The following is a 13,522-nucleotide window of genomic DNA, read 5'->3' as shown; positions in this document are numbered from 1 at the left end:
GCATATATATATATATATATATATATATATATATATATGTATGTATATGTATGTATATATATGTGTGTGTATGTATATGTACATGTATATATATATGTATATATACACACACACACACACACACACAGACAATGGGATATTAGTCATAAAAAAGAATGAAATCTTGCCATTTGCAATGACATGGATGGAGCTAGACAGTATTATGCTAAGCGAAATAAGTCAGTCATAGAAAGACAAATGCTATATGATTACACTCATATGTGGAATTTAAGAAACAAATGAACATAGGGGAAAAAAGAAGCAATCCAAGAAACACTCTTAACTATAGAGAATAAACTGGTGGTTATAGGAGGGGAAGTGGGGGGGATGGTTTAAATAAGTTATGGACATTAAGGAGGGCACTTGTGGTGAGCATTAGGTGTTGTATTTAAGTGATGCATCACTAAATTCTACACCTGAAACTAATGTTACACTGTATGTTAACTAACTCGAATTTAAATAAAAACTTGAAAAAAAAAGAATTACACAAAGATGCCCATGAAAGACTACTCATTGAATATAGTACTGGAATAGTAGATACAGCAGTTAGGCAAGAAATATTTTTATGTATCTAAATTAGAAACAAAATACAATTGTAATTATTAGCAGTTGATATAATTTTGTACAGTCCCAAAGACTCATGAAAAAAAGTTGAAACTGATCGACACATTCCATAAACTTGCAAGATGTAAAGTCCACATAGAGATATCAGCTACATGTCTACACACTAATAATGAAGAATCTAAAAAAAGAAATAAAGAAAACTATCCCATTCAATATAGTATCAAAAGCAATAAAATAACTAGGGATATATTTTACTAAAAGAGAGAAATATCCGTACAATGAAAACTAAGACTTTCTTAAAACAAATCAAAGACAAATTGAAAGACATTCCATGTTCATGAGTCAGGACAACAAATGTCATTAAAATGTACGTGCCACTTAAAGCCAACTGTACAGTCAACACAATCCTTAACAAAGTTTCAATGGCATTTTTCACAGAAAAAAAATCTTAAATTTTGTATGTATCCTCAAAAGATCCTGAAAAATCAAAGCAATCCCAAGAAAGAACAAAGTGCAGTCACCACACTTCTGGATTTCAAACTATACTACACAATTATAGTAAAAAAAAAAAAAACAGTATGGTACTCTCATAAAATAGACATAAAGACCAATGGAACAGTACGGAAGGCCCATAATGAAACACCTGCATATACACTGAAATAGTAACCAAAATGGACACCAAGAACACCCAACAGGGAAAGTACAGTCTCTAGCAAATGGTACTGGGATACTGTATAAACACATGCTGGACAGTGGAATTAAACTCTTATCTCACACTACTCACAAAAACTACCTTGAAGTGGATCATATAGTTAAACACAAGACCTGATATCATAAAACTTCTAGAAGAAAACAGGAAAGTAGCTCTTCAACATCGATCTTGGCAATGATTCTTTTAATATGACACCAAAAGTACAAACAACAAAAATAAAAATAAACAAGTAGGGCCACATCAAACTTAATAGTTTCTGCTCAAGAAAAGAAGCGCTAAAATAAAAGTGCTGATTCTGATCTGCAGAATGACAGAAAAGATTTAGAAACCATAAAATGAATAATGGGTTAATATCCAAAAAATATAAGGATCTACTTAAAACTCAATAGCAAAAAACCAAACCAAACCAAACCAAACCAAACCAAACCATCTTATTTTGAAATGGGCAGAGGCACTAATTATTGTCCCAAAGAAAACAAATGGCCAACACATACATGAAGAGTTGCTCAACATCACTATCATGGAATTACATATCAAAACTGCGATGAGATACTACTTCACACCTAGTAGATTGACTATCATCAAGAAGAAAAGATTACCTCACACCTAGTAGAATGACTATCATCAAGAAGAAAAGAGATAGCAAAACACTTGTCTACTGTTGGTGGGAATGTAAATTGGTCCAGCCATGGAGAATTCTCAAAATATGGAGGGCCCTCAAATGGAGAGTTCTCAAAATGGAAAGTCCTCAAGAAAATTAAAAATAGAATCACTATATGATCCAGAAATTCCACTTCTGGTCCAATGGAAAATAAAGCATGATGTTGAAATCATATATGTGCTCCCAAGTATACTGCAACATTATTTACAATATACAACATTGGAAATAATCTATGTGTCCACTGGTGAATGAATGGATAATAAGATGATATATATATGTACAATAAAATATTATATGGCTGGAGAAAAAAAGAAATCATGTCATTTTCAGCAACAAGGATGGACATTGAGGACATTATTCTAAGTGTAAGACAGAGGAAGGTAAGTACTGTATGATATCATTTATACGTAGTAGTTAAAAAACCCGAGTTCATAAAAACAGAACGAAATGATGGTTACCAGGGGCTGAGGGGTAGGGAAATAGAAATGTTTTTTTAGGGTACATGACTTGAATTAGCAGACAGATAAGTCATGGATGTCTAATTCACAATATATTGAACAAAGACAGCAATACTGTGTTTCAATCATCAGACTTGCTAAGAGACTTGATCTTAATTATTCCCCCACAGAAAAGAAATAATAATCATGTGATATGATGGACATACTAGCCATCACAATAATGTCAATCATGTTATAATATATGAATATATCAAACAAACATGTTGTATGTATGTAAAAAAACAATATTTTATCTCAAATATATTTCAATTAAAAAAGAAAAAAGAATGATGGCATATAAGAATGACTATTTTTTAAAAAAATATAAATGTACACAAAGGTCTAACAAAAGGACAAAATATATGAGATTGGGACTTAACCAGAAAATCTAAGATGAACAATCACTATACCATATTCTAAATCTTTTGTCACAGTTAACTAGGTTCCAAACTATTAAAGAACATCCTGCGGTGTTAATGATACCCATTGGGGCTATTTTTTTGGGATCAAGATAAATTTTTAAGAGGAACTGTTGCTGCACCATTCCAACTTTTTAAAAGGGAAAAACGTAAAACACAAATTTGTCTGTCATATCAGTTATTTTTTACTTGTTTTCCCCTTCAATGAGAAAAATCATGCTTCTCAAAGCATTTACAAATCTTTCTCTAAGAAATTAAAAGAGTGAAAAAAAGAATTCTAAACTTGTCACTGTTTTAAAAATGGAGGTCAAGCAAACTAAAGATTGCACAGATATATATATATATATATATATATATATATATGGTAGTTCCAGTCTAAGAAAGAGGAAAATGTAACCTAAACTGAGACTTATTGGATTACAGATGAAGTTATGAGAAAGGACTCCCAGGGCACATTCTTCATTGTCCATCAGTAAAGGCAGGAATTAGCTCTAGATTTGATTGACGTGATCATTGGGAAACTCTATGGTTGGGAACTTGAAGTGGGCGTGGTCACATGCTCAGACTGTAATTTGTGAGTGGAGCAAAGGACTTCTGACCAAAAGAATATTCATTCACTTGAGAATACTTACTTATTCTCTAGATGCAGCCTTCTGCTTAAATTAGTTATTTTAATTAAAACTTTGTACCTCTTCAAAATTATTAAGTATCTGAAGAGATTTTAAGCCAATACTGGTCATTTAATCATTAGTGTGAATGGAACTTTAAGCCACTGTTAGTCATTTATACCTTGGTATGAATGACTTTGGCTAAAGTTATTGAGAAAAGAGGGATTTTTAAGGTTTCTGTGTACTTAGTAGGCAGAAAGGAGGGACTATGGAAGATAAAAGGTACAAAAAATGATGAGATTGGATCCTAAGCAGACATGGAGAGGGAAAAAAATCTTATCTGTGGCAGCAACATGTGCAAAGCCACAGAAGATAGAAATAGGTCTGGAGCACTTAGTGTAATTAAAAAAAAAAAAAAGCTCAAAATAGGTAGAATATAAGGTGCAAATTAGGGAATAGTGGGAGATGATTCTGGAGAAATGACCAGGGGCAAACCATGAAGTGTTTTTTAAACTACTTTAAAGGATTTAGATTTTATCTTTAATGGACAGCCATTAAAGTTTTTAATATGGGGACTGGAATGAACACTTTCCTTTCCTTTCCTTTTATTTTATTTTATTTTATTTTATTTTATTTTATTTTATTTTATTTTATTTTATTATTTTACACTTTTCAATTTTAAATATCTTACTGGAGCCAGTAAAGAATATAAATTGGAGGGAAAAATATGGAGACTACTGAAATAGACCAGACCAGATGAGAGATGATGACAAATCAAGGCAGGAGCAGTGGGCACTGGGGCGAGGGGTGTCCAGGAGGCTATATTTTTTTCAGGGTGTCCATAAAATTCTGATGTAAGTTACCTGGGAAATCATCCTTTCAGGAAACATTGCTTTAAGTATTTTTCAGCAATTTTAGAAGTTAAAAAATTGCATAGTGCAAGGACTGAAAAGAAGGATGAGGATGGAAGGACCATTGGTGGCAGATTTTAGCTTCTCCTCACTTTTTCCAAAAAAATTATTTACTTTCCAAGAAACCCTGTTTTGTTCCAAAGTTTTAGTAATCTATTCTGCAAAATAAAAACCTACAGTTATCTAGATTTATCACACTTGAAGACAGTTTAAAATTATCAATTATTTCTCAAGCATTTCCTTGGTAATCCCACCCTCATCTGCTGTAATCTAAACTAAATTTCAACCACTCTAAAAAGAATTTTTCTCAGTAAAATTTTTGCCATCTTATTAAATTTCCAAGGATTTTTTTCATTTTTTTATTATGGTAAAAACACGTGAAATAAAGTTTACCATCTTAACTACTTTTAAGTGTACATTTTAGTAATGTTAAATATATTCATGTTAGGGCACCTGGGTGGCTGGGTCAGTTAAGTGTCTGACTCTTGATTTAGGCTCAGGTCATGATATCACTGTAATTGGAGCCCCACATTGGGCTCTGTACTGACAGTGTGGAGCCTTATTGAGATTCTCTCTCTCTCCCTTTCTCTCTGCCCCTCCCCTATTCACCTGTGCACTCTCTTTCTCTCAAAATAAATATATATATTTATATATATATCTCAATATATCTCAATATATAATATATAATATATATAATCTCAATATATAAAATAAAAAATATATAATATATTATATATTCACGAAATATATAAAATATATATTCACGTTGTTGTGAAAAATATCTCCAGAACTTTTCAATCTTGCAAATATAAAACATTATACAAATTGAACAATTCTCTCTTTTTCCCTCCTGCCAGTCCTCAGTAATCATTATTCCACTTCCTGTTTCTACAAATTTGACTACTTTATATACCGAATAAGTGGAAACATACAACATATGTCTTTCTGTGACTGCCTTATTTCATTTAGCATAATGTTCTCAAGGTTAATCAATGTTGTAGCATATGACAAGATTTCCCTTTATTTCAGGCACCTATCAATAGACATTTGTATTTTGTACACTTCTTGGCTATTATGAGTATTATGGCAAACATAAGTGTGCAAATATCTCTTTGAGACCCTGCTTTCATTATTTTGAATAAATACCCAAATGTGGGATTGCTGTATCATATGCTGTTTCTAGTTTAATTTTTTGATAAAACTTCATACTATTTTCTAAAGCAATTGCAACATTTTTACAATCCCACCAACAGTGCCTAAGGGTTCCTTTTTCTGAACATCCTCATGGACACTAATTATTTCTTGTCTTTTTGATTTTACCCATTTTGACTGATGTGAGGTACTACCTCATTGTGGTTTGATTTGCTATTCCATGATGATTAGTGACATTAAGCGTCTTTTTGTGTATCTGTTGGCTACCTGTATGTCTTCTTTGGAATAATGTTTAATCAGGTCCTCTACGTATTTTTTAATCACATTATTTGGGGTTTTTTTTGTGTTAAGTTTGTATAAGTTTTTATATATTTTTTACATTAACCCCTATTGTATACATCATTTACAAATATCTTCTCCAATTCAGGAAGCTTGACTCTTCTTTTGTTTATAGTTTCTTTTGCTATGCAAAAGCTTTATATTTTGGTTGGGTCCCCCCAATTTTTTTTTTTTTGCTCTTGTTTCCCTTGACTGAGGCGATATATTCATACACATGTTGCTAAGGCTAATATCCAAGAGATTACTGCCTAATTTTCTTTCAGGAGTTATATGATTTCAGGCCTCATATTTAGGTCTTTAATTCATTTCAGTTTGTTTTTGTGCATAGTTTTGTGTATAGTACACTTTATACTCTCTTATAGTAGTAGTCGAGTTTTATTTTCTTGTGTGTAGCTGTTCAGTTTTCTCAACACCATTTATTGAAGATATTGTATTTTTCTCATTGTTTATTCTTGTCTCCTTTGTCATAAATTAAGTGACAATATAATCATGGGCTTATTTCTGGGATCACTATCCTGTTCCATCGATCTATGTGTCTACTTTTGAGCCAGTACCATACTGTTTTAATTACCATAGTTTTGTAGTATAACTTGAATTCTTGGATTTTGTTACATTCAGTTCTGTTCTTTTTCTTTTTCTTAATTATTTTATTTTTTTAATATGAAATTTTATTGTCAGATTGGTTTCCATTCAACACCCAGTGCTCATCCCAAAAGGTACACTCCTCAATACCCATCACTCATCCCCCCCTCCCTCCCACCCCCCCGACAACCCTCAGTTTGTTCTCAGTTTTTAAGAGTCTCTGATGCTTTGGCTCTCTCCCTCTGTAACCTCTATTTTTTTTTTCTTCCCCTCCCCCATAGATTTTGGTTAACTTTCTCAGGATCCACAAAAGGGTGGAAACATATGAAATCTGTCTTTCTCTGTATGACGTATTTCACTTAACATAATACTCTCCAGTTCCATCCACGTTGCTACAAAAGGCCATATTTCATTCTTTCTCATTGCCAAGTAGTATTCCATTGTGTATATAAACCACAATTTCTGTATCCATTCATCAGTTGATGAACATTTAGGCTCTTTCCATAATTTGCTATTGTTGAGAGTGCTGCTATGAACATTGGGGTCCAAGTGCCCCTATGCATCAACACCCCTGTATCTCTTGGGTAAATTCCTAGCAGTGCTATTGCTGGGTCATAGGGTAGGTCTATTTTTAATTTTTTGAAGAACCTCCACACTGATTTCCAGAGCGGCTGCACCAGTTTACATTCCCACCAACAGTGCAAGAGGGTTCCCGTTTCTCCACATCCTCTCCAGCATCTATAGTCTTCTGATTTGTTCATTTTAGACACTCTTACTGGCTTGAGGTGATATCTGAGTGTGGTTTTGATTTGTATTTCCCTGATGAGGAGCGATGTTGAGCATCTTTTCATGTGCCTGTTGGCCATCTGGATGTCTTCTTTAGAGAAGAGTCTATTCATGACTTCTGCCCATTTCTTCACTGGATTATTTGTTTTTCGGGTGTGGAGTTTGGTGAGTTCTTTATAGATTTTGGACACTAGCCCTTTGTCCGATATGTCATTTGCAAATATCTTTTCCCATTTGGTTGGTTGCCTTTTAGTTTTGTGGATAGTTTCCTTTGCTGTGCAGAACCTTTTTTCTTCATGAGGTCCCAATAGTTCATTTTTGCTTTTAATTCCCTTGCCTTTGGGGATGTGTCAAGTGAGAAATTGCTGAGGCTGAGGTCAGAGAGGATTTTTTCCCTGCGTTCTCCTCTAGGGTTTTGATGGTTTCCTGTCTCACATTCAGGTCCTTTATCCATTTTGAGTTTGTTTTTGTGAATGGTGTAAGAAAGTGGTCTAGTTTCATCCTTCTGCATGTTGCTGTCCAGTTCTCCCAGCACCATTTGTTAAAGAGACTGTCTTTTTTTCCATTGGATATTCTTTCCTGCTTTGTCAAAGATGAGTTGGTCATACTTTTGTGGGTCTAGTTCTGGGGTTTCTATTCTATTCCATTGGTCTATGTGTCTCTTTTTGTGCCAATACCATGCTGTCTTGATGATTACAGCTTTGTAGTAGAGGCTAAAGGCTGGGATTGTGATGCCTCCTGCTTTGGTCTTCTTCTTCAAAATTACTTTGGCTATTCGGGGCATTTTGTGGTTCCATACAAATTTTAGGATTTCTTGTTCGAGCTTTGGCAAGAATGCTGGTGCAATTTTGATTAGGATTGCATTGAATTGTAGATTACTTTGGATAGTATTGACATTTTAATGATATTTATTCTTCCAATCCATGAGCATGGAATGCTTTTCCATTTCTTTATATATTCTTCAATTTCCTTCATAAGCTTTCTATAGTTTTCAGCATACAGATATTTTACATCTTTGGTTAGCTTTATTCCTAGGTATTTTATGTTTCTTGTTGCAGTTGTGAATGAGATGTTTCTTTATTTGTCTTTCTGTTGCTTCATCATTAGTGTATAAGAATGCAACTGATTTCTGTACATTGATTTTGTATCCTGCGACTTTGCTGAATTCATGGATCAGTTCTAGCAGACTTTTGGTGGAATCTATCGGGTTTTCCATGTATAATATCATGTCATCTGCAAAAAGTGAAAGCTTGACTTCATCTTTGCCAATTTGGATGCTTTGATTTTCTTTTGTTGTCTGATTGCTGATGCTAGCACTTCCAACACTATGTTAAACAACAGCGGTGAGAGTGGACATCCCTGTCGTGTTCCTGATCTCAGGGGGAAAGCCCTCAGTTTTTCCCCATTGAGGATGATGTTAGCTGTGGGCTTTTCATAAATGGCTTTTATGATGTTTAAATATGTTCCCTGTATCCCGACTTTCTTGAGGGTTTTTATTAAGAAACAATGCTGAATTTTGTCAAATTATTTTTCTGCATCGATTGACAGGATCATACGGTTCTTATCTTTTCTTTTATTAATGTGATGTACCACATTGATTGATTTGTGAATGTGGAACCAGCCCTGCAGCCCAAGAATGAATCCTACTTGATCATGATGCATAATTTTTTTATATGATGTTGAATTCCATTTTCTAGTATCTTATTGAGAATTATTGCATCCATATTCATCAGGGATATTGACCTGTAGTTCTCTTTTTTTTACTGGGTCTATGTCTGGTTTGGGAAGCAAAGTAATGCTGGCTTCATAGAATGAGTCCAGAAGTTTTCCTTCCCTTTCTCTTTTTTGGAACAGCTTGACAAGGATAGGTATTATCTCTGCTTTAAAGTCTGGTAGAATTCCCCTGGGAAGCCATCTGGTCCTGGACTCTTATTTGTTGGGAGATTTTTGATAACTGATTCAATTTCTTCACTGGTTATGGGTCTGTTCAAGTTTTCTATGTCTTCCTGTTTGAGTTTTGGAAGCATGTGGGTGTTTAGGAATTTTCCATTTCTTCCAGGTTGTCCAGTTTGCTGGCATATAATTTTTCCTAGTATTCCCTGATAATTGCATGCATTTTTGAGGGATTGGTTGTAATAATTCCATTTTCATTCATGATTTTATCTATTTGGGTCATCTCCCTTTTCTTTTTGAGAAGCCTGGCTAGAGTTTTATCAATTTTGTTTATTTTTTCAAGAAACCAACTCTTGGTTTCATTGATCTGCTGTACAGTTTTTTTAGTTTCTATAGTGTTTATTTCTGCTCTGATCTTTATTATTTCTCTTTTTCTGCTGGGTTTGGGGTGTTTTTGTTGTTCTGCTTCTATTTCTTTTAGGCGTGTTGTTAGATTTTGTATTTGGTATTTTTCTTGTTTCTTGAGATAGGCCTGGATTTCAATGTATTTTCCTCTCAGAACTGTCTTCGCTGCATCCCAAAGTGTTTGGATTGTTGGATTTTCATTTTCATTTGTTTGCATATATTTCTTAATTTCTTCTCTAATTGCCTGGTTGACCCATTCATTCTTTAGTAGGGTGTTCTTTAACCTCCATGCTTTTGGAGGTTTTCCAGACTTTTTCCTGTGGTTGATTTCAAGCTTCATAGCATTGTGGTCTGAAAGTAGGCATGGTATGATCTCAATTTTTTTATACTTATGAAGGGCTGTTTTGTGACCCAGTATGTGATCTATCTTGGAGAATGTTCCTTGTGCACTCGAGAAGAAAGTCTATTCTGTTGCTTTGGAATGCAGAGTTCTAAATATATCTGTCAAGTCCATCTGATCCAATGTCTCATTCAGGGCCCTTCTTTCTTTATTCGTCCTGTGTCTAGATGATCTAGCTCTTGTTGTAAGTGGGGCATTAAATCCCCAGCAATTACCACATTCTTATCACTAAGGTTTCTTGTGTTTGTGAGTAATTGTTATATATATTTGGGGGCTCCCATATTCAGCACATAGATATTTATAATTGTTAGCTCTTCCTGATGGATAGACCCTATGATTATTATATAATGCCCTTCTTAATCTCTTGTTGCAGCCTTTAATTTAAAGCCTAGATTGTCTGATATAAGTATGGCTACTCCAGCTTTCTTTTGACTTCCAGTAGCATGATAGATAGTTCTCCATCCCCTCACTCTCAATCTGAAGGTGTCCTCAGGTCTAAAATGAGTCTCTTGTAGACAGCAAATAGATGGGTCTTGTTTTTTTATCCATTCTGATACCCTATGTCTTTTGGTTGGCACATTTAATCCATTTACATTCAGTGTTATTATAGACAGATATGGGTTTAGATTCATTGTGATGTATGTAGGTTTCATGCTTGTAGTGATGTCTCTGGTACCTTGTCTCACAGGATCCCCCTTAGGATCTCTTGTAGGGCTGGTTTTGTGGTGATGAATTCCTTCAGTTTTTGTTTGTTTGGTAAGACCTTTATCTCTCCTTCTATTCTAAATGACAGACTTGCTGGATAAAGGATTCTTGGCTGCATATTTTTTCTGGTCATCACATTCAAGATTTCCTGCCATTCCTTTCTGGCCTGCCAAGTTTCAGTAGATAGGTCTGCCACTAGTCTTATGGGTCTCCCTTTACATGTTAGAGCATGTAAATACCTAGCTGCTTTCAGAATTTTCTCTTTATCCTTGTATTTTGCCAGTTTGACTATGATATGTCGTGCAGAAGATCGATTCAAGTTACGTCTGAAGGGAGTTCTCTGCGCCTCTTGGATTTCAATGCCTTTTTCCTTCACCAGATCAGGGAAGTTCTCAGCTATGTTTTCTTCAAGTACACCTTCAGCACCTTTCCCTCTCTCTTCCTCCTCTGGAATCCCAATTATGCATATGTTATTACATTTAATTGTGTCACTTTGTTCTCTAATTCTCCTCTATACTCCTGGATTTTTTTATCTCTCTTTTTCTCCGCTTCTTCTTTTTCCATAATTTTATCTTCTAATTCACCTATTTTCTCCTCTGCCTCTTCAATCCGAGCTGTGGTCGCCTCCATTTTATTTTGCAGCTCATTTATAGAATTTTTTAGCTCCTCCTGACTGTTTCTTAGTCCCTTGATCTCTGTTGCAATAGATTCTTTGCTGTCCTCTATACTTTTTCATGCCCCGCCATTAATTTTATGACTATTATTTTCAATTCATTTTCTGTTACATTGCTTAAATCATTTTTGATCAGTTCGTTAGCTGTTGCCACTTCATGGAATTTATTTTGATGAGAATTCTTCTGTTTCTTCACTTTGGGTAGTCCCTGCCATGGCTCCAAACTGCAGGGTACTTCCCCTGTGCTGTCTGGAGTAACTTGCGTTGGTGGGCGGGGCCGCAGTCAGACCTGATGTCTGCCCCCAGCCCACTGCTGGGGCCACAGTCAGACTGGTGTGTGCCTTCTCTTCCCCTCTTCTAGGGGCAGGGCTCACTTCTAGGGGTGTGGCCCCTGTCTGGGCTACTTGCACACTGCCAGGCTGTGGTGCTGCTTTGATGGGATCTGGTGTATTAGCTCTACGGTGGATCTGCAAGGTGCACAGGGGCATGAGGGACAGACTCAGCTCGCTTTGCCTTTGGTGGTCCACTTCGGGAGGGGCCCTGCAGCACCGGGAGGGAGGCAGACCTGTTGGACAGATGGATCCACAGAAGCACAGCGTTGGGTGTTTGCACGGTGCAAGCATATTCCCTGATGGGAACTGGTTCCCTTTGGGATTTTGGCTGGGGGATGGGCAAGGGAGAAGGCGCTGACTAGCGCCTTTGTTCCCTGCCAAGGTGAGCTCTGCCGGGGCTCTGTTCTGCCGGGGCTCAACAACTCTCCCTCCCGTTGTCCTCTATCCCTCCCCCTCTTGGAGCAGAGCTGTGGATTTATAATATTCCAGATGTTAAGTCCCGCTGGCTGTTAGTACACACTCCATCTGGCCCCTCCGCTTTTGCAAGCCAGACTCGGGGACTCTGCCTTTCGGGTGGGCTGCCTCTCCACCGCCCCGGTTCCCTCCCGCCAGTCTGTGTAGTGTGCACCACCTCTCCGGCCTTCCTACCCTCTTCCATGGGCCTCTTGTCTATGCTTGGCTCCACAGAGTCCGTTCTGCTAGTATTCTGGCGGTTTTCTGGGTTATTTAGAAAGATGTGGGTGGAATCTAAGTGGTCAGCAGGACGCAGTGAGCCCAGCGTCTTCCTACGCTGCCATCTTCCTTTCCCTTGTCAGCTCTGTTCTTTTTAAGATTACTTTGGATATTTGGAGTGTTTTGTGGGTTTATACAACTTTGAGGATTATTTATTTCAGTTCTGACAAAGATGCTATTGGTTTTTTGGTAGGGATTGCATTAAATCTATAGATTTTTTAAGTAGTATAAACATCTTAACAATATTAATTTTTTTTGTTCCATGAGTATGGTATATTTTTCCATTTGTATTGTCTTCAATTTTTTCTGTGCATTATACTTTTCTGAGTAGAAGTCTTTCATCTCCTTGGTTGTTTATTCTGAAGTACAGTAGTTTATTTTTGGTGCAATTGTAAATGAGATTGCTTAATTTATCTCTCTGCTACTTCATTATTCGTGTATACAAATGCAAATTTCTGTATGTTACCTTTGTATACTGCAATATTACTGAATTAATTGATTAGTTCTAATAGTTTTTTTTTTTTTGTGGAGACTTTAGAGTTTTCTCCATAACGTATCATTGCTTCTGTAAATAGTGAAAGTTTTACTTCTCTTCCTGATCAGTTTGAATGCCTTTTCTTTTTCTTGCCTGATTGCTGTGGCTAAGACTTCTAGTACTATGTTGAATAAAAGTTGTGAGAGTAAACACCTGTGTCTTGTTCTTGATCTTAGAGGGAAGGCTCTCAGATGTTCATGATTCTCAGATTTTCATGATTAAATATGATGTTATTTGGGATTTTTTTCATATGCCATTCAGAACCCACTTTGTTGAAAGTTTTTATTATGAATCATTGTATTTTGTCAAAAGCCTTTTTGGTATCTATTGATGCAATCATTTTGTTTTCATCATTTCTTTTGTTAATATAATGTATCACATTGATTGATTTGTGAGTATTAAATTACCCTTGAATTCCAAAATAAATTCTACTTGATCATGGTACATTATTTTTCTAATTTATTGCTCAATTTGTTTTGCTAATATTTTGTTGAAAATGTTTGCATATATGTCCATCAGAAATATTGGTCTGCATTTATATATATATATATATATATATATATATATATATATATAT

Source organism: Herpailurus yagouaroundi, unplaced genomic scaffold (assembly GCF_014898765.1).
Source record: "Herpailurus yagouaroundi ecotype Mexico unplaced genomic scaffold, PumYag 67623, whole genome shotgun sequence".
Taxonomy (NCBI): domain Eukaryota; kingdom Metazoa; phylum Chordata; class Mammalia; order Carnivora; family Felidae; genus Herpailurus; species Herpailurus yagouaroundi.
This window is presented reverse-complemented; position numbering follows the sequence as displayed.